Source organism: Pseudophryne corroboree, chromosome 12 (genome assembly GCF_028390025.1).
Source record: "Pseudophryne corroboree isolate aPseCor3 chromosome 12, aPseCor3.hap2, whole genome shotgun sequence".
Lineage (NCBI taxonomy): Eukaryota > Metazoa > Chordata > Amphibia > Anura > Myobatrachidae > Pseudophryne > Pseudophryne corroboree.
Window position 1 is genome coordinate 91,497,821 of NC_086455.1, and position 27,310 is coordinate 91,525,130.

Consider the following 27,310-nt stretch of genomic DNA (forward strand, 5'->3'; position numbering starts at 1 on the left):
AGGGACACACTGGGAGAGAAGCCATGGGTGCAGAGGGACCAGGAGGTTCCTCTAAGGTGGGCGGATGCTGGAAGATTGACTTTCAGCAGCAGTACAGTGTACTGGTTTAAGTGATATTCGGTAGTTTTCTGAAATTGGACATGTGCATCCATCATATATATACGCCAAGACAAGGGCGTAACTAGGGTCTTTGGTGCCCAGGGCAAGTTGAAGAATGCCCCCCTCCCCCCCACCCAAAAAAAAATAAATAATTGCGCACTTCCTAAAAACGGACATGGTCAGCTGGGGATGGGCATTATCACTGTTTTGGTGAGTAATTGAAAGAGACACATGGGGCAGAGAGAGAGAGAGCGAGAGAGACATGGGGCAGAGAGATAGAGGGAGACACTGGAAAGAGAATATGAAACCAGGGGCAGAGAGAGAGAGACAGAGAGAGAGGGAGGGATCAGGAGCAGAGAGAGAGAGAGAGAGACCAGGGGCAGTGAGAGGGACACATGGGAGAGAGGGAAACAGAGACCAGGGCCAGACAGAGAGAGGGACATATGGGGAAGAGAGAGACAGAGAGAGACCAGGGGCAGAGACAGAGAGAGAGACCAGGGGCAGAGACAGAGAGAGACTAGGGGCATAGACAGAGAGAGAGACCAGGGGCAGAGACAGAGAGATAGACCAGGGCCAGAGACAGAGAGAGAGAGACCAGGGGCAGAGACAGAGAGAGAGAGACCAGGGGCAGAGACACACTGGAAGTCATGGAAGAGAGAGAGAGAGAGAGAGAGAAAGAGAGAGAGACCAGGGCCAGAGAGACACTGGGAGACATGGGGAAGAGAGAGATGGGGAGACAGAGAGAGACCAGGGGCAAAGAGACCGGGAGACATGGGGGGAGACAGTTAGAGAGACAGACAGACGGAGGCCAGGGGCAGAGAGAGAGAGACTAGAGCCACAGATAGATGGGGAGAGAGATGGGGAAACAGAGAGAGACCAGGGGCCGTTACAGAGAGAGAGACAGAGAGAGACACCAGGGGCAGCAAGAGACAGACCAGGGGCAGAGAGAGATGGAGACATGAGAGAGAGATCAGGAGCAGAGAGAGAGCAGGGGCAGTGAGAGGAGACATGGAAGACAGAGCCCTGGGCCAGACAGCGAGAGGGAGACATGGGGGAGAGACAGTGAGAGATGATGGACAGAAAGAGGGCCAGAGAGAAGGCCACTGGAAGACATGGGAGAGAGAGAGGTGGAGGAGACAGAGACAGACTAGAGGTAGAGAGAGAGAGGGAGACAGAATAGGGCCAGACAGAGACTGGGAGACATAGGAGACAGAGAGATGGGGAGACAGAGAGAGACCAGGGCCAGAGAGATACTAGGAGACATGGGGGAAGAGAGAGAGGAGACAGAAAGACCAGGGACAGACACACACACACACACACACACACACACAGAGAGACCAGGTGCAGTAAGAGAGACAGACCAGGGGCAGTGAGAGAGAGAGAGAATGACAGACCAGGGGCAGCGAGAGAGAGAGACCAGAGGCAGAGAGAGTGAGACCAGGGGCAGCGAGAGAGAGAGAGATCAGGAGCAGCAAGAGAGACAGAGATACCAGGGGCAGCGAGAGAGACAGAGGTACCAGGGGCAGCGAGAGAGACAGAGGTACCAGGGGCAGCGAGAGAGACAGAGACAGACAGGGGCAGTGGCGGAACTAGAGAATGGTGGGCCCAGGTGCAACAATATGCATTGGGCCCCTCTCCCTTATTAAAAATAGGGTTAGCACGCGCCACAAAAAAAACTGTAAGTGGGTGACTGAGGCAGGGGTGACAGGTAGATAGTGGGCGACCGAAGTAGGGGTGACAGGGAGATATGGGTGACTGGTGAGGCAGGAGTGACAGGGAGATAGTGGGTGACTGAGGCAGGGGTGACAGGGATATAGTGGGTGACTGAGGCATGGTTGACAAGTAGAGAGTAGATGACTGAGGCAGGGTGACAGAGAGTGGGTGAATGAGGCAGGGGTGATAGGGAGATAGTGGGTGACTGAAGTAGGGGTGACAGGGAAATAGTGGGCGAGTAAGGCAGGAATGACAGGTAGATAGTGGGCGACCGAAGTAAGGGTGACAGGGAGATAGTGGGTGACTCACCAGTCACCCACTATCTCCCTGTCACCCCTACTTCAGTTGCCCACTATCTACCTGTCATTCCTGCCGACACTGTCGATCTTCAGACCGGATCCCGACTGAAGCAGGGGTGACAGGGAGATAGTGGGTGACTGTGAGGCAGAGGTGACAGGGAGATAGTGGGTGACTGAAGCAGGGGTGACAGGGAGATAGTCGGTGACTGAGGCAGGAGTAATAGGGAGATAGTGGGTGACTGAGGCAGGGTGACAAGTTGAGAGTAGATGACTGAGGCAGGGGTGACAGGTAGAGCTGGTGACTGAGGCAGGGTGACAGGTAGAGTTGGTGACTGAAGCAGGGGTGACAGAGTGGGTGACTGAGGCAGGGGTGACAGGGAGAGAGTGGGTGACTGAAGCAGGGGTGACAGGGAGATAGTGGGTGACTGAAGCATGGGTGACGGGGAGATAGTGGGCGAGTAAAGCAGGAGTGACCAGTAGATAGTGGGTGACTGAGGCAGGGGTGACAGGTAGATAGTGGATGACTGGTGAGGCAGGGGTGACAGGGAGATAGTGGGTGACTGAGGCAGGGGTGACAGGGAGATAGTGGGTGACTGAGGCAGGGGTGACAGGGCGATAGTGGGTGACTGAGGCAGGGGTGACAGGGAGATATAGGGTGACTGAGGCAAGGGTGACAGGGAGATAGTGGGTGACTGAGGCAGGAGTAATAGGGAGATAGTGGGTGACTGAGGCAGGGGTGACTGGGAGATAGTGAGTGACTGAGGTAGGGGTGACAGGGAGATAGTGGGTGACTGTGAGGCAGGGGTGACAGGGAGACAGTGGGTGACTGAAGTAGGGGTGACAGGGAGATAGTGGGTGACTGAAGTAGGGGTGACAGGGAGATAGTGGGCGACTGGTGAGGCAGGGGTGACAGGGAGATAGTAGGTGACTGGTGAGGCAGGGGTGACAGGGAGATAGTGAGTGCATGAGGCAGGGGTGACAGGGAGACAGTGTGTGACTGAGACAGGGGTGAGAGGGAGATAGTGGGTAACAGGTATAGAGTGGGTGACTGAGGCAGAGGTGACAGAGAGAAAGTGTGCTTGCAGAAAGATGGTGGCTGCAGTGTGCGACCCTGTGCCAGCAGTTTCCCTCCCTGGCTCCCCACTCACCTCACCCTGTGATCCAGGCTCTCTCTTTGGGCAGTGCAGCAGGGGTGCGAGCACACCTCGGGAGGAGATGAGAAGGCAGCAGGCAGCACCCTCCACATATGGTACTCTCCGCGATGCAATGGTCAGGCCGGCCCTGTATATACACACACATAGTAAAAGACACTCATGTAGCAAAACACACATACACACATATGACAAAACACACAAACAGTTAAACACACATAGCAAAACAATTGTACACGCACACACACATATAGCAAAATACGTACACAGCTAAACACACACACTCTGGTACTTACATAGTTTACCCCTACTGGCTGGCTCTCTGGTTCCGAGAAGGCTCTTCACGACTGACAGCAGCAGCAGTGCGGTGCTGGGTTGACGGGTGCTGCCGCTGCCTTCTCAGCCCGACTGCCACCTCTCACTCATACACTCTCTGGTCTCTCTCATATTACTTCACATCTCTCCTTTTTCTCTGTAATTTTTGCTCTCTTTTACACACATACTATCTTGTTTGATTTCTGCCACACACACGCTATCTCATTCTGTCTATCATACTGTACATCCATACACGGCCGCTCTCATACATACATATATCTGTACACTGCCGCTCTCATACATCCATACACGGCCGCTGTCATACATCCATATATCTGTACACTGCCGCTTTCATACATCCATATATCCATACACTGCCGCTCTCATACATCCATATATCTGTACACTGCCGCTCTCATACATCCATATATCTGTACACTGCCGCTCTCATACATCCATATATCTGTACACTGCCGCTTTCATACATCCATATATCCATACACTGCCGCTCTCATACATCCATATATCTGTACACTGCCGCTCTCATACATCCATATATCTGTACACTGCCGCTCTCATACATCCATATATCTGTACACTGCCGCTCTCATACATCCATACACGGCCGCTCTCATGCATCCATATATCTGTACACTGCCGCTCTCATACATCCATATATCCATACACTGCCGCTCTCATACATCCATATATCTGTACACTGCCGCTCTCATACATCCATATATCCATACACTGCCGCTCTCATACATCCATATATCTGTACACTGCCGCTCTCATGCATCCATATATCTGTACACTGCCGCTCTCATACATCCATACACTGCCGCTCTCATACATCCATATATCTGTACACTGCCGCTCTCATACATCCATATATCCATACACTGTCGCTATCATACATCCATACACTGCCGTTCTCATACATCCATATATCCGTTCACTGCCGCTCTCTTACATCCATATATCCGTTCACTGCCGCTCTCTTACATCCATATATCCATACACTGCCGCTCTCATACATCCATATATCCATACACTGCCGCTCTCATACATCCATATATCCGTACACTGCCGCTCTCATACATCCATACACTGCCGCTCTCATACATCCATATATCCGTACACTGCCGCTCTCATACATCCATACACGGCCGCTCTCATACATCCATATATCCATACACTGCCGCTCTCATACATCCATATATCCATACACTGCCGCTCTCATACATCCATATATCCGTACACTGCCGCTCTCATACATCCATACACTGCCGCTCTCATACATCCATATATCCGTACACTGCCGCTCTCATACATCCATACACTGCCGCTCTCATACATCCATATATCCATACACGGTCGCTCTCATACATCCATATATCCGTACACTGCTGCTCTCATACATCCCTACACTGCCGCTCTCATACATCCATATATCCGTTCACTGACGCTCTCTTACATCCATATATCCATACACTGCCGCTCTCATACATCCATATATCCGTACACTGCCGCTCTCATACATCCATATATCCATACACTGCCGCTCTCATACATCCATATATCTGTACAGTGCCGCTCTCATACATCCATACACTGCCGCTCTCATACATCCATATATCCATACACGGCCGCTCTCATACATCCATATATCCGTACACTGCCGCTCTCATACATCCATACACGGCCGCTCTCATACATCCATATATCCATACACGGCCGCTCTCATACATCCATATATCTGTACACTGCATCTCTCATACATCCATACACTGCCGCTCTCATACATCCATATATCCGTTCACTGACGCTCTCTTACATCCATATATCCATACACTGCCGCTCTCATACATCCATATATCCGTACACTGCCGCTCTCATACATCCATATATCCATACACTGCCGCTCTCGTACATCCATATATCCGTACACTGCCGCTCTCATACATCCATACACTGCCGCTCTCATACATCCATATATCCATACACGGCCGCTCTCATACATCCATATATCCGTACACTGCATCTCTCATACATCCACACACTGCCGCTCTCATACATCCATACAGTATATCCATACACTGCCGCTCTCATACATCCATACACTGCCGCTCTCATACATCCATATATCCATACACTGCCGCTCTCATACATCCATACACTGCCGCTCTCATACATCTGTACACTGCCGCTCTCATACATCCATATATCTGTACACTGCCACTCTCATACATCCATATATCCGTACACTGCCGCTCTCATACATCCATATATCCGCACACTGCCGCTCTCATACATCCATACACTGCAGCTCTCATACATCCATAAATCCGTACACTGCCGCTCTCATACATCCATATATCTGTACACTGCCGCTCTCATACATCCATACACGGCCACTCTCATACATCCATATATCCGTACACTGCCGCTCTCGTACATCCATAGACGGCCCCTCTCATACATCCATATATCTGTACACTGCCGCTCTCATACATCCATACACGGCCACTCTCATACATCCATATATCCGTAAACTGCCGCTCTCATACATCCATATATCCGTACACTGCCGCTCTCATACATCCATACACTGCCGCTCTCATACATCCATATATCCGTAAACTGCCACTCTCATACATCCATACACTGCCGCTCTCATACATCCATATATCTGTACACTGCCGCTCTCATACATCCATACACTGCCACTCTCATACATCCATATATCCGTAAACTGCCACTCTCATACATCCATACACTGCCGCTCTCATACATCCATATATCCGTACACTGCATCTCTCATACATCCATACACTGCCACTCTCATACATCCATATATCCATACACTGCCGCTCTCACACATCCATATATCCGTACACTGCCGTTCTCATACATCCATACACTGCCGCTCTCATACATCTATATATTCGTACACTGCCGCTCTCATATATCCATACACTGCCGCTCTCATACATCCATACACTGCCGCTCTCATACATCCATATATCTGTACACTGCCGCTCTCATACATCCATATATCCGTACACTGCCGCTCTCATACATCCATACACTGCCGCTCTCATACATCCATATATCCGTACACTGCCGCTCTCATACATCCATATATCCGTACACTGCCGTTCTCACACATCCATATACTGCCACTCTCATACATCTATATATCCGTACACTGCCGCTCTCATACATCCATACACTGCCGCTCTCAAACATCCATATATCTGTACACTGCATCTCTCATACATCCACACACTGCCGCTCTCATACATCCATACACTGCCACTCTCATACATCCATATATCTGTACACTACCGCTCTCATACATCCATATATCCGTACACTGCCGCTCTCATACATCCATACACTGCCGCTCTCATACATCCATACACTGCCGCTCTCATACATCCATATATCCATACACGGCCGCTCTCATACATCCATACATCCGTACACTGCCGCTCTCATACATCCATACATGGCCGCTCTCATACATCCATATATCCATACACGGCCGCTCTCATACATCCATATATCTATACACTGCCGCTCTCATACATCCATATATCTATACACGGCCGCTCTCATACATCCATATATCCGTACACTGCATCTCTCATACATCCACACACTGCCGCTCTCATACATCCATATATCTATACACTGCCGCTCTCATACATCCATATATCCATACACTGCCGCTCTCATACATCCATACACTGCCGCTCTCATACATCCATATATCCATACACTGCTGCTCTCATACATACACATAATATATTCACTTTGTTGCGCTCGCCATGCCCCACCCCTATAAAACAGTAAAGGTGTATTGCCAACATAAAACACACACCCACACACAGACTGACCACCCCTTTAAAGACAGACACACACAAACAAACAAACAAATAAACAAATGCACACAGTCAGAATGTATATTACACACACAGATTGCCCCCCTCACACACCCACTGGCACTCACTCAGACTGCAGACAGATAACACACGCTCACACTGTCCCCTACCTCCCACACTCCAACTACAGAACACACTTACTGCAGATTATCTGCTCCCACACCCAGTAAGGCACCTGCTGCCGTGGACATCAACCCGAGTCATAAAAAAAAGCCCCTTCCATGCCAGCACTCCTGACCCGCACCCGATCTCCTGACAGTAAACTGTAGCGGAGCCGGAAGCTGCCGCCGGGGGGACGTTGCCTGTTCACTTGCACCTCCTCTTCTCCGGGAGGCGGGAGATCGGCGGTTGCTGTATATTGATGTAGGGGGGGAGAGAGAGACTATCGCTCTGCGCCGCATCCCTCCTCCGCCGCTCTGACGGGTCGCTGGATGACTCGCTGCCGGTTCCAGCCTGGCCGCACTCACACCGCACTAGCAGCGGGTCCAGGGAGCCGCCCATGCACTGCAGATACCTCTCATCAACCATCAGCCAGAGAGGTAGTCTGCACTCCTGTGCCAGCAATGCACACCTCTCCCCTCCCTGGTCAGAGCACACGCGGCGGGGGCGGGGGAATATTACACTGCCGCACAGGGCGCCCGATGTATAAATGAGCCGCCAGTGCCGCTCACTTACTGCCCCTTCCTCCCCCGGATACCTTATTGCTGGCCAAGCGGCAGTCTAAGGAGGGGACCGGCAGAGTGTTCTGGCTGCGAGGAGGATGGCAGATCAGATGTCCGCTTCTGTGCAGATCGTAAATCTTCGAAGTCAGCCATATTTGTACACCCATTTGAAGCTACTCTTTGTACACCCCCTGCTGGCGGCCACTGCGCAGCCTTAACAAATTGAAAAGCCCTATCTTTATAATGGGGCATATTTTACTTAATTAAAAAAAAATATAACTTTCTGAAAAACCACAACCCCAAAAGGCACTACACTGCGACAAGATCTATCTAATAAAACAAACCTCAAGTCTTAATTTGTCCTCTATCCTGAGTTATGCCTTCCCAAAAAAATTCTCATTCACTATATGGGAAAACGGTGTCAAAAAGCCAACCAGGAAGTCACAGAAAAAAACTGACAGTTGAAACTTTAGGTTACTCCCAATTCCTCATTTTTTATTATTTTGCCCTGAAAATAAGAATTTACTTACCGATAATTCTATTTCTCGTAGTCCGTAGTGGATGCTGGGAACTCCGTAAGGACCATGGGGAATAGCGGCTCCGCAGGAGACTGGGCACAAAAGTAAAAGCTTTAGGACTACCTGGTGTGCACTGGCTCCTCCCCCTATGACCCTCCTCCAAGCCTCAGTTAGGATACTGTGCCCGGACGAGCGTACACAATAAGGAAGGATTTTGAATCCCGGGTAAGACTCATACCAGCCACGCCAATCACACCATATAACTTGTGATCTAAACCCAGTTAACAGTATGATAACATGAGGAAAAAGAAGGGGATTTTGTGACTGCGCTGGGTTTTGATGATCACAACACTGATGTTATTTTCAATAAAACAAATTTATTCCTAAAATTGCACAATAGATATATATTAAGATAATAGATAAAATATGCACATGTATCAAGTGTTAAATAATACAATTATTAAAATGTAAAAATAACATCTTAAAGGACTACCCAATTCGCCAGGTGTTATATTAGGACTTCGTGGAGATATATGCAGTGACCGTTCCTGATGTATTTCCCCTATATCAATACAGTCCAGCTTATGTAATAGTCTCAGAATTTTAGGCAGGGTCCAATGGATGGACTAGTTACCGTTAGAGGGTAATGTGCTCCGGAATCTGTAGTGGAGAGCTCCTCATGCATTACGGTGTATGCTGTCCTTTATGCGATAATTGCCATATGTAGTCTGAGAATAAAGCAGGACGTCTGGACGAAACTTCGGGGAATGGTTCGGTCCTCCTTAGAGTCACTTCCTGGCAGGGGTCCCTGGTAGCACCTGACGCGTTTCGCTGCAACCAACTGGCAGCTTTCTCAAAGGTATGTGCAGTCTAAAACATGTGGGGTTTATATACCACCTCTAATATGGTGGCTAATTAGCCCCTTGAAACACATGAGTGCAATTACATGACCACGTTTTAAACTAGATACATAAAATCACAATAAACTTATTAGCTGAGACAGACCTACTTCAAGTGACATGTGTTAAGTAATAAATGTATACATTCTTTGTAAAAACGAGTTGTTTAGAAGGTTTTTATTAGTATGTAAATAAATGAATAGGGGCAAACAGGAAGTGTGCAAACGGACCTTGGCCAATGGCTTTGTTTGTTGTGGGTCCTGTTGTCTAGGGGACGGGGTTATTAACTACCCTTATAGGTGGGGGAACAGTTAAAGAAGGGGACTGGAGTTACGTAGTTCCATTCAATTCCGGTCACGTGACTGTTGTCACGTGATCAGAGTTTTCTTATACTATATCCACAGCATACGACATAGTGTAGAAGCGGTTGCTAGGCAACTAACATTATAGGTGGGGGAACAGTTGAGGAACGGGACTGAAGTTCCAATGTTCTATTTTGTTCCGGTCACGTGACTGATGTCACGTGATCGGAATTTCCTTGTATTATGTCCACAGCGTACGGCAGAGTGTAGAAACGGTTGCTAAGCAACCAGATGGTATCTTTATTTATACTGGCCCGGGCTCATGTTGACTTAATGGTCGTGTTTTTAGGCCCTGATCTGTATATAGCAGAGAGCATAATTACATCCTTATCTGTGGGTCATTGTAAGCGTTACTTCCGCCCTCCAATGCATTGGGGGCATAGTACTTCCGCCATCCAAGGAACCAGAGAAAGGGATGGTATTTAAATTTTTTGTGTTTTTTGTTCTCTATTAGACTAAAGCCTGTATCTTTCAAATATGTTTAAGAATGTGACCCCTCAGGGCCGATATTTGGACTATGAATAAATAAATTTTGATAACAAGTATTTTAAATATTGTATTATCACATCCATCGAATAGGAAGTCGGAGGGTTGGGTTCCTACATAAATTAGTAAACTGTAATTTAGCTGGTTAATATTCCATATATTAATTTTATCAAAGTCCTATAATAAATAGGGAGGTATAGGGACTGTATGTATGTCCCCTCTATATGTATTTTAAAATTGTTTTATTATTTATTATATTGTTAATTCAGAGATTACAATAGAATGAGCAGATTCCCAAAGAGGCGAGACCCTAATTTATGAGCAGAATAGTATTTTCTAGAAATAAACCATATATATTCCATGTAGGAAAAAAAGTGGTTATTGACAGTAATTTTATATTATAGTATTTAATTCTACGGCATCATTAAGCCCGCCGGGGTAGATGGAACCCATTTTGAACATCCAATAGGTTTCTTGTTGACATAATTTTTTATAACGGTCCCCACCCCTATTGGTTTTCGGGATGTGCTCCACTCCAATTAGTTTAAGGCTGTTGGGATTGCCTTGGTGGGATTCGTGGAAGTGTTGAGAGACACTATGAGTTGACAGTCTTTTAATAATATTTCTGCGGTGTTCAAGAAACCTGATTTTGAGTTTTCTAGTGGTGCGCCCTACGTATTTAAGTCCACATTCACATATGAGTATATATATAACATATGATGAATTACAATTGATGAAATGTTTAATTTCATATAGTGCCCCGTTATCTTCAGTTTTGATGGTCTTGATTCTATTATCTATGTGGTTACAAGTGATACACCTGGTTGCTCCACATTTAAAAAACCCTTTAGTATTAGATGGAAGCCAGGAATCTGGTTGGGCTGTGATTTTTGGATCAATTTTCAGAAAACTGGGTGCTAATGAATTTCTAAGGGATCTGTTTTTCTTAAAGATGAAAACAGGGTCGTTTGGCAGAAGGGGGGCTATTAGGTAATCTTGTTTAAGGATATTATGGTTTCTCCTTATAATTTGTTTAATTTGAGAGCAATGACTATTATAGGTAGAGATAAATGCTATTGGTTTCTCATCTTCTATTAAATTAGTTTTATCCTTTTTGTTGATGAGTAGTGTGTTTCTATCTAGTTTTTTAACTTCTTCAAGTGCTTTGTTTAGAAGAGCTGTAGGGTACCCTCTCTGTTCAAATGATTTTAGCATCTCAGATGCCTGAGCTTCAAATGATATTATATCGGAGCAGTTACGTCTAAGGCGTATAAGTTGTCCCCTGGGGATGTTTCTCTTCCAGGGGGGGTAGTGGGCACTAGAATAATGTAAGTATGCGTTCGTGCCTACTTCCTTGGCATAATTAGTAGTGTGAATTATGTCATTTTTAGCTTCAAGTGACACATCCAAAAAATTAATACATTGTGAGTGATATTGGTGAGTGAAGGATAAACCATAAGTGTTAGTGTTAAGAAAATCAACAAATAGCTGTGCTGAATTTGAATCCCCATTCCAAATAATAAAAAGGTCGTCAATGTACCTGCCATACAGGACCAGGTTCGCCTCCCAGCCGCCCCTCCAGATAAGTTGTTCCTCCAATTCGCCCACATAGAGGTTGGCATAGCTGGGGGCGAACCTGGTCCCCATGGCGGTACCCTTGACTTGTAGATAGTGAGATTGAAGAAACAAAAAATAATTGTGATGAAGAATATATGAGATGGAATCAATTATAAATTTCTTGTGTATCTCACTCAGGTCTCCATCTTGGGTGAGTCGATTAGAAATTGTGAGTAAACCTTTGTCGTGTGGAATATTTGAATAGAGGCTTTGGACATCCAAAGTTAGAAATGCATATGAGTCAAGCCATTTCACGTCTTTGATGAGAGATAGGAAATGAGTGGTATCCTTGATGTGAGATCTGAGTGTAGGTACTCGGGGTTGTAGGTATGAATCTACATAATAAGATAGATTAGATGTGAGAGAGTGAATTCCTGAAATAATAGGGCGCCCCGGGGGTGAGGTGAGGGATTTGTGTATTTTGGGTAAATGATAATATACTGGGGTGACAGGGTGTGCAGAATAAAGAAAATTGTATTCATCTTTGGATATGACTTCATCATTTAGAGCCCCCCCTAGAAGAGTAGTAAGCTCCAGAAGGAATTCTTGGGTAGGATCGCTATTTAGTTTGGTATAGAACTCAGGGTTTTCTAACTGTCTTGTGGCCTCCAATATATAGTCGGTCTTATTCTGTATAACGAGCCCCCCCCCCTTGTCAGCCTCCTTAATGATGATAGATTTATCCTTGGTTAGATTATTAATGGCCCTTTTCTCTTGTCGAGATAGATTAGATCTCGACAAAACCCTGAGTTCTATACCAAACTAAATAGCGATCCTACCCAAGAATTCCTTCTGGAGCTTACTACTCTTCTAGGGGGGGCTCTAAATGATGAAGTCATATCCAAAGATGAATACAATTTTCTTTATTCTGCACACCCTGTCACCCCAGTATATTATCATTTACCCAAAATACACAAATCCCTCACCTCACCCCCGGGGCGCCCTATTATTTCAGGAATTCACTCTCTCACATCTAATCTATCTTATTATGTAGATTCATACCTACAACCCCGAGTACCTACACTCAGATCTCACATCAAGGATACCACTCATTTCCTATCTCTCATCAAAGACGTGAAATGGCTTGACTCATATGCATTTCTAACTTTGGATGTCCAAAGCCTCTATTCAAATATTCCACACGACAAAGGTTTACTCACAATTTCTAATCGACTCACCCAAGATGGAGACCTGAGTGAGATACACAAGAAATTTATAATTGATTCCATCTCATATATTCTTCATCACAATTATTTTTTGTTTCTTCAATCTCACTATCTACAAGTCAAGGGTACCGCCATGGGGACCAGGTTCGCCCCCAGCTATGCCAACCTCTATGTGGGCGAATTGGAGGAACAACTTATCTGGAGGGGCGGCTGGGAGGCGAACCTGGTCCTGTATGGCAGGTACATTGACGACCTTTTTATTATTTGGAATGGGGATTCAAATTCAGCACAGCTATTTGTTGATTTTCTTAACACTAACACTTATGGTTTATCCTTCACTCACCAATATCACTCACAATGTATTAATTTTTTGGATGTGTCACTTGAAGCTAAAAATGACATAATTCACACTACTAATTATGCCAAGGAAGTAGGCACGAACGCATACTTACATTATTCTAGTGCCCACTACCCCCCCTGGAAGAGAAACATCCCCAGGGGACAACTTATACGCCTTAGACGTAACTGCTCCGATATAATATCATTTGAAGCTCAGGCATCTGAGATGCTAAAATCATTTGAACAGAGAGGGTACCCCACAGCTCTTCTAAACAAAGCACTTGAAGAAGTTAAAAAACTAGATAGAAACACACTACTCATCAACAAAAAGGATAAAACTAATTTAATAGAAGATGAGAAACCAATAGCATTTATCTCTACCTATAATAGTCATTGCTCTCAAATTAAACAAATTATAAGGAGAAACCATAATATCCTTAAACAAGATTACCTAATAGCCCCCCTTCTGCCAAACGACCCTGTTTTCATCTTTAAGAAAAACAGATCCCTTAGAAATTCATTAGCACCCAGTTTTCTGAAAATTGATCCAAAAATCACAGCCCAACCAGATTCCTGGCTTCCATCTAATACTAAAGGTTTTTTTAAATGTGGAGCAACCAGGTGTATCACTTGTAACCACATAGATAATAGAATCAAGACCATCAAAACTGAAGATAACGGGGCACTATATGAAATTAAACATTTCATCAATTGTAATTCATCATATGTTATATATATACTCATATGTGAATGTGGACTTAAATACGTAGGGCGCACCACTAGAAAACTCAAAATCAGGTTTCTTGAACACCGCAGAAATATTATTAAAAGACTGTCAACTCATAGTGTCTCTCAACACTTCCACGAATCCCACCAAGGCAATCCCAACAGCCTTAAACTAATTGGAGTGGAGCACATCCCGAAAACCAATAGGGGTGGGGACCGTTATAAAAAATTATGTCAACAAGAAACCTATTGGATGTTCAAAATGGGTTCCATCTACCCCGGCGGGCTTAATGATGCCGTAGAATTAAATACTATAATATAAAATTACTGTCAATAACCACTTTTTTTCCTACATGGAATATATATGGTTTATTTCTAGAAAATACTATTCTGCTCATAAATTAGGGTCTCGCCTCTTTGGGAATCTGCTCATTCTATTGTAATCTCTGAATTAACAATATAATAAATAATAAAACAATTTTAAAATACATATAGAGGGGACATACATACAGTCCCTATACCTCCCTATTTATTATAGGACTTTGATAAAATTAATATATGGAATATTAACCAGCTAAATTACAGTTTACTAATTTATGTAGGAACCCAACCCTCCGACTTCCTATTCGATGGATGTGATAATACAATATTTAAAATACTTGTTATCAAAATTTATTTATTCATAGTCCAAATATCGGCCCTGAGGGGTCACATTCTTAAACATATTTGAAAGATACAGGCTTTAGTCTAATAGAGAACAAAAAACACAAAAAATTTAAATACCATCCCTTTCTCTGGTTCCTTGGATGGCGGAAGTACTATGCCCCCAATGCATTGGAGGGCGGAAGTAACGCTTACAATGACCCACAGATAAGGATGTAATTATGCTCTCTGCTATATACAGATCAGGGCCTAAAAACACGACCATTAAGTCAACATGAGCCCGGGCCAGTATAAATAAAGATACCATCTGGTTGCTTAGCAACCGTTTCTACACTCTGCCGTACGCTGTGGACATAATACAAGGAAATTCCGATCACGTGACATCAGTCACGTGACCGGAACAAAATAGAACATTGGAACTTCAGTCCCGTTCCTCAACTGTTCCCCCACCTATAATGTTAGTTGCCTAGCAACCGCTTCTACACTATGTCGTATGCTGTGGATATAGTATAAGAAAACTCTGATCACGTGACAACAGTCACGTGACCGGAATTGAATGGAACTACGTAACTCCAGTCCCCTTCTTTAACTGTTCCCCCACCTATAAGGGTAGTTAATAACCCCGTCCCCTAGACAACAGGACCCACAACAAACAAAGCCATTGGCCAAGGTCCGTTTGCACACTTCCTGTTTGCCCCTATTCATTTATTTACATACTAATAAAAACCTTCTAAACAACTCGTTTTTACAAAGAATGTATACATTTATTACTTAACACATGTCACTTGAAGTAGGTCTGTCTCAGCTAATAAGTTTATTGTGATTTTATGTATCTAGTTTAAAACGTGGTCATGTAATTGCACTCATGTGTTTCAAGGGGCTAATTAGCCACCATATTAGAGGTGGTATATAAACCCCACATGTTTTAGACTGCACATACCTTTGAGAAAGCTGCCAGTTGGTTGCAGCGAAACGCGTCAGGTGCTACCAGGGACCCCTGCCAGGAAGTGACTCTAAGGAGGACCGAACCATTCCCCGAAGTTTCGTCCAGACGTCCTGCTTTATTCTCAGACTACATATGGCAATTATCGCATAAAGGACAGCATACACCGTAATGCATGAGGAGCTCTCCACTACAGATTCCGGAGCACATTACCCTCTAACGGTAACTAGTCCATCCATTGGACCCTGCCTAAAATTCTGAGACTATTACATAAGCTGGACTGTATTGATATAGGGGAAATACATCAGGAACGGTCACTGCATATATCTCCACGAAGTCCTAATATAACACCTGGCGAATTGGGTAGTCCTTTAAGATGTTATTTTTACATTTTAATAATTGTATTATTTAACACTTGATACATGTGCATATTTTATCTATTATCTTAATATATATCTATTGTGCAATTTTAGGAATAAATTTGTTTTATTGAAAATAACATCAGTGTTGTGATCATCAAAACCCAGCGCAGTCACAAAATCCCCTTCTTTTTGCTGTGTAACATAACGGGAGTGACTCTCCCCCCCTTCTTGTGACTGCAGCTCGACGAAGCATCTCACACCTAAAGCGCCCAAGTACCTTCGGGTATATTTCTTCCTTCATGATAACATGAGGAGCCTCCAGAACAGATGGCTCACTACAACAAAAACCCGAATTTTTTGGCAACAATAACTATGTACAAGTATTGCAGACAATCCGCACTTGGGATGGGCGCCCAGCATCCACTACGGACTACGAGAAATAGAATTATCGGTAAGTAAATTCTTATTTTCTCTGACGTCCTAGTGGATGCTGGGAACTCCGTAAGGACCATGGGGATTATACCAAAGCTCCCAAACGGGCGGGAGAGTGCGGATGACTCTGCAGCACCGAATGAGAGAACTCCAGGTCCTCCTTAGCCAGGGTATCAAATTTGTAGAATTTTACAAACGTGTTTTCCCCTGACCACGTAGCTGCTCGGCAAAGTTGTAAAGCCGAGACCCCTCGGGCAGCCGCCCAAGATGAGCCCACCTTCCTTGTGGAATGGGCATTGACAGATTTTGGCTGTGGCAGGCCTGCCACAGAATGTGCAAGCTGAATTGTACTACAAATCCAACGAGCAATAGTCTGCTTAGAAGCAGGAGCACCCAGCTTGTTGGGTGCATACAATATAAACAGCGAGTCAGATTTTCTGACTCCAGCCGTCCTGGAAACATATATTTTCAGGGCCCTGACTACATCCAGTAACTTGGAATCCTCCAAGTCCCCCGTAGCCGCAGGCACCACAATAGGTTGGTTTAGGTGAAACGCTGAAACCACCTTAGGGAGAAATTGAGGGCGAGTCCTCAATTCCGCCCTATCCGAATGAAAAATCAGGTAAGGGCTTTTATAGGATAAAGCCGCCAATTCTGATACGCGCCTGGCTGAAGCCAGGGCCAACAGCATTACCACTTTCCATGTGAGATATTTTAAATCCACTGTGGCAAGTGGTTCGAACCAATGAGATTTTAGGAATCCCAAAACCACATTGAGATCCCAGGGTGCCACTGGAGGCACAAAGGGCGGCTGTATATGCAGTACCCCCTTTACAAAAGTCTGGACTTCAGGAACTGAAGCCAATTCTTTCTGGAAGAAAATCGACAAGGCCGAAATTTGAACCTTAATGGATCCTAATTTTAGGCCCATGGACAGTCCTGTTTGCAGGAAATGCAGGAAACGACCTAGTTGAAATTCCTCTGTCGGGGCCTTCCTGGCCTCGCACCACGCAACATATTTCCTCCAAATACGGAGATAATGTTGTGCAGTTACATCCTTCCTGGCTTTGATCAGGGTAGGAATGACTTCATCTGGAATGCCTTTTTCCTTCAGGATCCGGCGTTCAACCGCCATGCCGTCAAACGCAGCCGCGGTAAGTCTTGGAACAGACAGGGTCCTTGCTGAAGCAGGTCCCTTCTTAGAGGTAGAGGCCACGGATCCTCCGTGAGCATCTCTTGAAGTTCCAGGTACCAAGTCCTTCTTGGCCAATCCGGAGCCACGAGTATAGTTCTTACTCCTCTCCGTCTTATAATCCTCAGTACCTTGGGTATGAGAGGCAGAGGAGGGAACACATAAACTGACTGGTACACCCACGGTGTTACCAGAGCGTCCACCGCTATTGCCTGAGGGTCCCTTGACCTGGCGCAATACCTGTCTAGTTTTTTGTTGAGGCGGGACGCCATCATGTCCACCTTTGGTTTTTCCCAATGGTTTACAATCAATTGGAAGACTTCTGGATGAAGTCCCCACTCTCCCGGGTGGAGATCGTGTCTGCTGAGAAAATCTGCTTCCCAGTTGTCCACTCCGGGAATGAACACTGCTGACAGTGCTATCACATGATTTTCCGCCCAGCGAAGAATCCTTGCAGCTTCTGCCATCGCTCTCCTGCTTCTTGTGCCGCCCTGTCTGTTTACGTGGGCGACTGCCGTGATGTTGTCCGACTGGATCAACACCGGCTGACCCTGAAGCAGAGGCCTTGCTTGACTTAGGGCATTGTAAATGGCCCTTAGTTCCAGGATATTTATGTGAAATGACGTTTCCATGCTTGACCACAAGCCCTGGAAATTTCTTCCCTGTGTGACTGCTCCCCAGCCTCTCAGGCTGGCATCCGTGGTCACCAGGACCCAGTCCTGAATGCCGAATCTGCGGCTCTCTAGAAGATGAGCACTCTGCAACCACCACAGGAGAGACACCCTTGTCCTCGGAGACAGGGTTATCCGCTGATGCATCTGAAAATGCGATCCGGACCATTTGTCCAGCAGATCCCACTGAAAAGTTCTTGCGTGGAATCTGCCGAATGGAATCGCTTCGTAAGAAGCCACCATTTTTCCCAGGACCCTTGTGCATTGATGCACTGACACTTGGCCTGGTTTTAGGAGGTTCCTGACTAGCTCGGATAACTCCCTGGCTTTCTCCTCCGGGAGAAACACCTTTTTCTGGACTTTGTCCAGAATCATCCCTAGGAACAACAGACGTGTCGTTGGAATCAGCTGCGATTTTGGAATATTTAGAATCCACCCGTGCTGTCGTAGCACTACTTGAGATAGTGTTACTCCGACCTCTAACTGTTCCCTGGACCTTGCCCTTATCAGGAGATCGTCCAAGTAAGGGATAATTAAGACGCCTTTTCTTCGAAGAAGAATCATCATTTCGGCCATTACCTTGGTAAAGACCCGGGGTGCCGTGGACAATCCAAACGGCAGCGTCTGAAACTGATAATGACAGTTCTGTACCACAAACCTGAGGTACCCTTGGTGAGAAGGGCAAATTGGGACATGGAGGTAAGCATCCTTGATGTCCAGAGACACCATATAGTCCCCTTCTTCCAGGTTCGCTATCACTGCTCTGAGTGACTCCATCTTGAATTTGAACCTTTGTATGTAAGTGTTCAAGGATTTCAGATTTAGAATAGGTCTCACCGAGCCGTCCGGCTTCGGTACCACAAACAGCGTGGAATAATACCCCTTTCCCTGTTGTAGGAGGGGTACCTTGATTATCACCTGCTGGGAATACAGCTTGTGAATGGCTTCCAATACCGCCTCCCTGTCGGAGGGAGACGTTGGTAAAGCAGACTTCAGGAACCGGCGAGGGGGAGACGTCTCGAATTCCAATTTGTACCCCTGAGATACTAACAATTGAAAAGGAGAGAAAAGACAAAAAACCCTTGTTTGGGAGCACTCGTTTATGATAATTAGTATAATGTAAAGTGAGATGAATGATGAAATGAGATAAAACTTAACCTTTAATTGTTTCTTGAGTAAAATAAATGTGGAATAATTATAAGACTCGTGTCTGATGTTTGGAGTAAAAACCTTGTTTGACCTTTTTAACAAATGAGGTACAAGGTAATGAAGGAAGGTGAAAATATCAGAAAAAATGTGTGTTGCATGGATACCATGGATTTCTGATGAAGTAAGGGTATCCAGTGGAGTCACTGTACATGCCTTATGATGAAGGTATTAATTGTAACATGATATGGTAGCTAAGTTGGATTGGGATAAAGAGAGATGGCAATTAAGAATAATAGGGGGGGGGGGGGGGGCACTGCACCTGGTATTCCCAGGAGGTTTCCCTTCCTGATACTGACCAGGCCATACCTGCTTAGCTTCCGAGATCGGACAAGATCGGGCGTATTCAGGGTAGTATGGCCGTGGGCCTGTTGTTGGAAATGTGAGAAAAGAAATCGGAGGAAATCGACTCCTATTGTCTGTACCGAACATAAGTCAGAACCATGAATAGTCTGGGAGGGTTTTTCCAGAAGCAGGGATGCATGAAATGTCGGATGGGATTTTTCCTTATTAAAGGGCCCACTGCACCTGGTATTCTCAGGAGGTTCACCTTCCTAGTACTGACCAGGCCATGCCTGCTTAGCTTCCGAAATTGGACAGGATCGGGCGTATTCAGGGTAGTATGGCCGTGGGCCACTGTAGAGGAAATGTATGAGATGGGGGAGTATACACGCTCTGCTTGCTGTACTTCACACTCAACCAAGGCTATGGACAGTCTCAAAATGGTATTTCCAGACAAAAGTATGTCCGGATAGTTCTGAGTGTCTGGGATGTTTTTAAAATACAGGATGAATCGGTGGTGAAATGTAGTGGGTAGAGTTTTTTTTACAAATAATGAGCTCTCATAGAGATGCTGAATAAAGATGTGTGTACTGTGTATATGTATAGCTATATCCATAAAACAACTATTTTGTAATTGTTGGTCCCCTGAGAGAAAACAGGTAAGTGGTCATATGCTGGCAAAAAGCTCAAGGCTGACTTAAAAATGAAATATATAGCCTTTGTAGTGAGAGTGAACGATACCAATTATCGGAGAGCAGTGTTCAGAGCTGACTCAAAAATTGTCAGGTAACTAATTGCACTATAGTCACCAATCTCCTTGGTTTTGGTGACTATAGTGCAATTAGTTACCTGACACTGCTCTCCGATAATTGGTATCGTTCACTCTCACTACAAAGGCTATATATTTCATTTTTAAGTCAGCCTTGAGCTTTTTGCCAGCATATGACCACTTACCTGTTTTCCCTCAGGGGACCAACAATTACAAAATAGTTGTTTTATGGATATAGCTATACATATACACAGTACACACATCTTTATTCAGCATCTCTATGAGAGCTCATTATTTGTAAAAAAACTCTACCCACTACATTTCACCACCGATTCATCCTGTATTTTAAAAACATCCCAGACACTCAGAACTATCCGGACATACTTTTGTCTGGAAATACCATTTTGAGACTGTCCATAGCCTTGGTTGAGTGTGAAGTACAGCAAGCAGAGCGTGTATACTCCCCCATCTCATACATTTCCTCTACAGTGGCCCACGGCCATACTACCCTGAATACGCCCGATCCTGTCCAATTTCGGAAGCTAAGCAGGCATGGCCTGGTCAGTACTAGGAAGGTGAACCTCCTGAGAATACCAGGTGCAGTGGGCCCTTTAATAAGGAAAAATCCCATCCGACATTTCATGCATCCCTGCTTCTGGAAAAACCCTACCAGACTATTCATGGTTTTGACTTATGTTCGGTACAGACAATAGGAGTCGATTTCCTCCGATTTCTTTTCTCACATTTCCAACAACAGGCCCACGGCCATACTACCCTGAATACGCCCGATCTTGTCCGATCTCGGAAGCTAAGCAGGTATGGCCTGGTCAGTATCAGGAAGGGAAACCTCCTGAGAATACCAGGTGCAGTGCCCCCCCCCCCCCCCCCCCCCTATTATTCTTTATTGCCATCTCTCTTTATCCCAATCCAACTTTGCTACCATATCATGTTACAATTAATACCTTCATCATAAGGCATGTACAGTGACTCCACTGGATACCCTTACTTCATCAGAAATCCATGGTATCCATGCAACACACATTTTTTTCTGATATTTTCACCTTCCTTCATTACCTTGTACCTCATTTGTTAAAAAGGTCAAACAAGGTTTTTACTCCAAACATCAGACACGAGTCTTATAATTATTCCACATTTATTTTACTCAAGAAACAATTAAAGGTTAAGTTTTATCTCATTTCATCATTCATCTCACTTTACATTATACTAATTATCATAAACGAGTGCTCCCAAACAAGGGTTTTTTGTCTTTTCTCTCCTTTTCAATTGTAGTCTAGTCTACAAAATTCCTGGGAGCACCGCCAATCACAAGCAGTTTAAGATCCCCTTTTTTTCAACTGCATATATATTGTTTTTTTGTCTTTTGATGCCATCTCTATATTACGTTTAGATTGCTTAGACTAGTGCGGCTCCACACTGAATTTATTTGTATACAACCCCTGAGATACTACCTGCAGGATCCAGGGGTCCACTTGCGAGTGAGCCCACTGCGCGCTGAAAATCTTGAGACGGCCCCCCACCGTGCCTGAGTCCGCTTGTAAGGCCCCAGCGTCATGCTGAGGACTTGGCAGAAGCGGGGGAGGGCTTCTGTTCCTGGGAAGAGGCTGCTTGATGCAGTCTTTTTCCCCTTCCTCTGCCCCGGGGCAGAAATGAGTGGCCTTTTGCCCGCTTGCCCTTATGGGGACGAAAGGACTGAGCCTGAAAAGACGGTGTCTTTTTCTGCTGAGAGGTGACCTGGGGTAAAAAGGTGGATTTCCCAGCCGTTGCCGTGGCCACCAGGTCCGATAGACCAACCCCAAATAACTCCTCCCCTTTATACGGCAATACTTCCATATGCCGTTTGGAATCCGCATCACCTGACCACTGTCGCGTCCATAACCCTCTTCTGGCAGAAATGGACAGCGCACTTACTCTTGATGCCAGAGTGCAAATATCCCTCTGTGCATCACGCATATATAGAAATGCATCCTTTAAATGCTCTATAGTCAATAATATACTGTCCCTATCCAGGGTCTCAATATTTTCAGTCAGGGAATCCGACCAAGCCACCCCAGCACTGCACATCCAGGCTGAGGCGATTGCTGGTCGCAGTATAACACCAGTATGTGTGTATATACTTTTTAGGATATTTTCCAGCTTCCTATCAGCTGGTTCCTTGAGGGCGGCCGTATCAGGAGACGGTAACGCCACTTGTTTTGATAAGCGTGTGAGCGCTTTATCTACCCTAGGGGGTGTTTCCCAACGCGCCCTAACCTCAGGCGGGAAAGGGTATAATGCCAATAATTTTTTAGAAATTATCAGTTTTTTATCGGGGGAAACCCACGCTTCATCACACACCTCATTTAATTCATCTGATTCAGGAAAAACTACGGGTAGTTTTTTCACACCCCACATAATACCCTTTTTTGTGGTACTTGTAGTATCAGAAATGTTCAAAACTTCCTTCATTGCCGTGATCATGTAACGTGTGGCCCTACTGGAAATCACGTTTGTTTCCTCACCGTCGACACTGGAGTCAGTGTCCGTGTCTGGGTCTGTGTCGACCATCTGAGGTAACGGGCGCTTTAGAGCCCCTGACGGTGTTTGAGATGCCTGGACCGGTACTAACTGATTTGCCAGCTGTCTCATGTCGTCAACAGTCTTTTGTAAAGTGCTGACGCTATCACGTAATTCCTTCCATAAGACCATCCAGTCAGGTGTCGACTCCCTAGGGGGTGACATCACTATTACAGGCAATTGCTCCACCTCCACACCATTTTCCTCCTCATACATGTCGACACAAACGTACCGACACACAGCACACACACAGGGAATGCTCTGATAGAGGACAGGACCCCACTAGCCCTTTGGGGAGACAGAGGGAGAGTTTGCCAGCACACACCAGAGCGCTATATATAATGTATAGGGACAACCTTATATAAGTGTTTCTCTCTAATATAGCTGCTGTATAGATTCTTATGCCAATTTAGTGCCCCCCCTCTCTTGTTTTACCCTGTTTCTGTAGTGCAGGACTGCAGGGGAGAGTCAGGGAGACGTCCTTCCAGCGGAGCTGTGAGGGAAAATAGCGCTTGTGTGCTGAGGAGATAGGCCCCGCCCCCTTCTCGGCGGCCTTTCTCCCGCTTTTTTAAGGAAAACTGGCAGGGGTTAAATGCATCCATATAGCCCAGGAGCTATATGTGATGTATTTTTCGCCATCTAAGGTGTTTTTATTGCGTCTCAGGGCGCCCCCCCCAGCGCCCTGCACCCTCAGTGACCGGAGTGTGAAGTGTGCTGAGAGCAATGGCGCACAGCTGCGGTGCTGTGCGCTACCTTATTGAAGACAGGACGTCTTCTGCCGCCGATTTTCCGGACCTCTTCTGTTTTCTGGCTCTGTAAGGGGGCCGGCGGCGCGGCTCTGGGACCTATCCATGGCTGGGCCTGTGATCTGTCCCTCTGGAGCTAATGTCCAGTAGCCTAAGAAGCCCAATCCACTCTGCACGCAGGTGAGTTCGCTTCTTCTCCCCTTAGTCCCTCGATGCAGTGAGCCTGTTGCCAGCAGGACTCACTGAAAATAAAAAACCTAACAAACTTTTTCACTAAGCAGCTCAGGAGAGCCACCTAGTGTGCACCCTTCTCGTTCGGGCACAAAAATCTAACTGAGGCTTGGAGGAGGGTCATAGGGGGAGGAGCCAGTGCACACCAGGTAGTCCTAAAGCTTTTACTTTTGTGCCCAGTCTCCTGCGGAGCCGCTATTCCCCATGGTCCTTACGGAGTTCCCAGCATCCACTAGGACGTCAGAGAAATTTAGCATGCAGCAGCGGGTGACGATTCTACGCGTCCATGCCAAATTTCAGCTCAGTACGTCCAATCACTTTTGAGGAGTAGCCCCTCAAACACCATGCACCCATCTCAGAAGTTCCCTATGGGAGAATTCCGTTTGTTCGATTCAGCCTTAATATAAGGGCACGACCGTGCCCTTATAATACATATATGCACAGTATACATATATACAAGGATGGTTCAATAAATTACATAGGTAACAAGACTTTAGGTAACTCTACTTGTGTAAATTTATTCCACTCTTACATATATATATAATCGTATAATCAATAATATGTAGGATGCAACAAACTTGCATCCTACATATTAAACGGTGAAAGTCTAGGGGTAACAGTTTTGGAAAAAGATTTGGGGGTACTCATTGATAATAAATTTAATAACCATATACAATGTCAAAGCGCAGTAAAGAAGGCAAGCAAGGTGCTAGCGTGCATAAAACAGGGAATTGAGACAAGGGACGAGGATGTAATTCTGCCGCTGTACAAATCATTGGTACGTCCGCACCTGGAATATTGTGTTCAGTTTTGGACACCACTGTATAAAAAAAGATATTGGTGAACTCGAAAGGGTTCAAAGGTGAGCTACTAAATTGATTAAAGGGCTAGAGGGACTGGATTACGAGGAAAGGCTTACTAGGTTGAACATGTATACACTGGAAAAGAGGCATTTAAGAGGAGACATTGGCCCTCATTCCGAGTTGATCGGTCGCAAGGCGAATTTAGCAGAGTTACACACGCTAAGCCGCCGCCTACTGGGAGTGAATCTTAGCTTCTTAAAATTGCGACCGATGTATTCGCAATATTGCGATTACTAACTACTTAGCAGTTTCAGAGTAGCTTCAGACTTACTCTGCCTGTGCGATCAGTTCAGTGCTTGTCGTTCCTGTTTGACGTCACAAACACACCCAGCGTTCGCCCAGGCACTCCCACCGTTTCTCCGGCCACTCCTGCGTTTTTTCCGGAAACGGTAGCGTTTTCAGCCACATGCCCCTGAAACGCCGTGTTTCCGCCCAGTAACACCCATTTCCTGTCAATCACATTACGTTCGCCGGAGCGATGAAAAAGCCGTGAGTAAAATTACTTTCTACATAGCAAAGTTACTTGGCGCAGTCGCAGTGCGAACATTGCGCATGCGTACTAAGCGGATTTTCATTGCGATGCGATGAAAAATACCGAGCGAACAACTCGGAATGAGGGCCATTATGTCTTCAAATATGTAAAGGGACACTACAAAGAGTTATCAGAGTAATTATTTATTAAAAGAACACTGTTTAGGACACGTGGGCACTCGTTGAGGCTGGAGGAGAGGAAATTCCGTACGCAACGGAGGAAAGGGTTTCATCACTGTCAGGGCAATAAGGATTTGGAATTCCTTGCCAGGGAAGGTGGTAATGGTGGACTCTGTAAATGCATTTAAAAGGGGATTGGATGAATTTCTGATTGAAAAGGATATCCAAGGTTACAACATTTAAAATATTGAAGTTGTTAATCCGGGTGTAACATGATTTGTAGTTGTTAACTAGTCATAAAACATTCTTCAGCAGGTACAGAAAAATCAACTCAAATTAATGCAGGTTGAACGCGATGGGCATTATGCCTCTTTTCAACCTCAATAACTATGTTACTGTGTTACCTTGGTACAGGTCATTTTTCCTGCATAGTTTTTTCCACATAGTATTTGTCTAGGCATCTATACTGGCACAGAAGAAATCAGTGTCAAGTGCCTGAAGCCAGGACATGATGACTTGTTGGACTTCACAGGTTGTTGCGAGTCGCCTTCTACCCAGATGCTTCTTCAGTCGTCTGTCCTCCTGAATTAGGTTGGGTACACACTTGCCGATGGGCACCCGATATATCATCCAAACCAGCGGATCGGCCGATATATCGTACACATCGGCAAGGGTGTATACCCTATATCATTAACGATGCGCGCTCCCGTGGGTCATTAACGAGGTAGAATATCTTTAGTTTTCAACTTGAAATCTAAAGATATTGGGGGTCATTCTGAGTTGTTCGCTCATTGCTGATTTTCGCAATGGAGCGATTAAGGCAAAAATGCGCATGCACATGGTACGCAGTATTTTAGCACAAAACTTAGTAGATTTACTCACGTCCGAACGAAGAATTTTCATTGTTGAAGTGATCGGAGTGTGATTGACAGGAAGTTGGTGTTTGTGGGCGGAAACTGACCGTTTTCTGGGAGTGTGCGAAAAAACGCAGGCGTGCCAGGATAAAACGCGGGAGTGTCTGGAGAAACGGGGGAGTGGCTGGCCGAACGCAGGGCGTGTTTGTGACGTCAAACCAGGAACGAAATGGGCTGAGCTGATCGCAGTGTAGGAGTAAGTTTTGAGCTGCTCAGAAACTGCTAAGAATTTTCTATTCGCAATTCTGCTAATCTTTCGTTCGCAATTCTGCTATGCTAAGATACACTCCCAGAGGGCGGCAGCCTAGCGTGTGCAATGCTGCTAAAGTCTGCTAGCAAGCGAACAACTCAGAATGAGGGCCACTGTACGAGACCACATGCACCTGGATGTGGGTGCATGCCGTCACTGACGAGACGAAAACAATATCGTTCAGTGTGTATGAACAATATTGTTTACAAGGGATCTTGCATGATCTCACTGGCAAGTGTGTAGCCAGCCTTAGACCTTC

General features: G+C 45.5%; 4 pseudogenes; 2 read left to right on the plus strand and 2 right to left on the minus strand.

The window, feature by feature from the left end:
- Positions 1–20,021: 20,021 nt before the first annotated feature.
- On the minus strand, positions 20,022–20,139 carry LOC134981747 (5S ribosomal RNA; annotated as a pseudogene).
- Positions 20,140–20,287: 148 nt separating this feature from the next.
- Positions 20,288–20,405, minus strand: LOC134981737 (5S ribosomal RNA; annotated as a pseudogene).
- Positions 20,406–21,313: 908 nt separating this feature from the next.
- Positions 21,314–21,431, plus strand: LOC134981738 (5S ribosomal RNA; annotated as a pseudogene).
- A 148-nt stretch (positions 21,432–21,579) lies between these two features.
- Positions 21,580–21,697, plus strand: LOC134981794 (5S ribosomal RNA; annotated as a pseudogene).
- Positions 21,698–27,310: the final 5,613 nt, after the last annotated feature.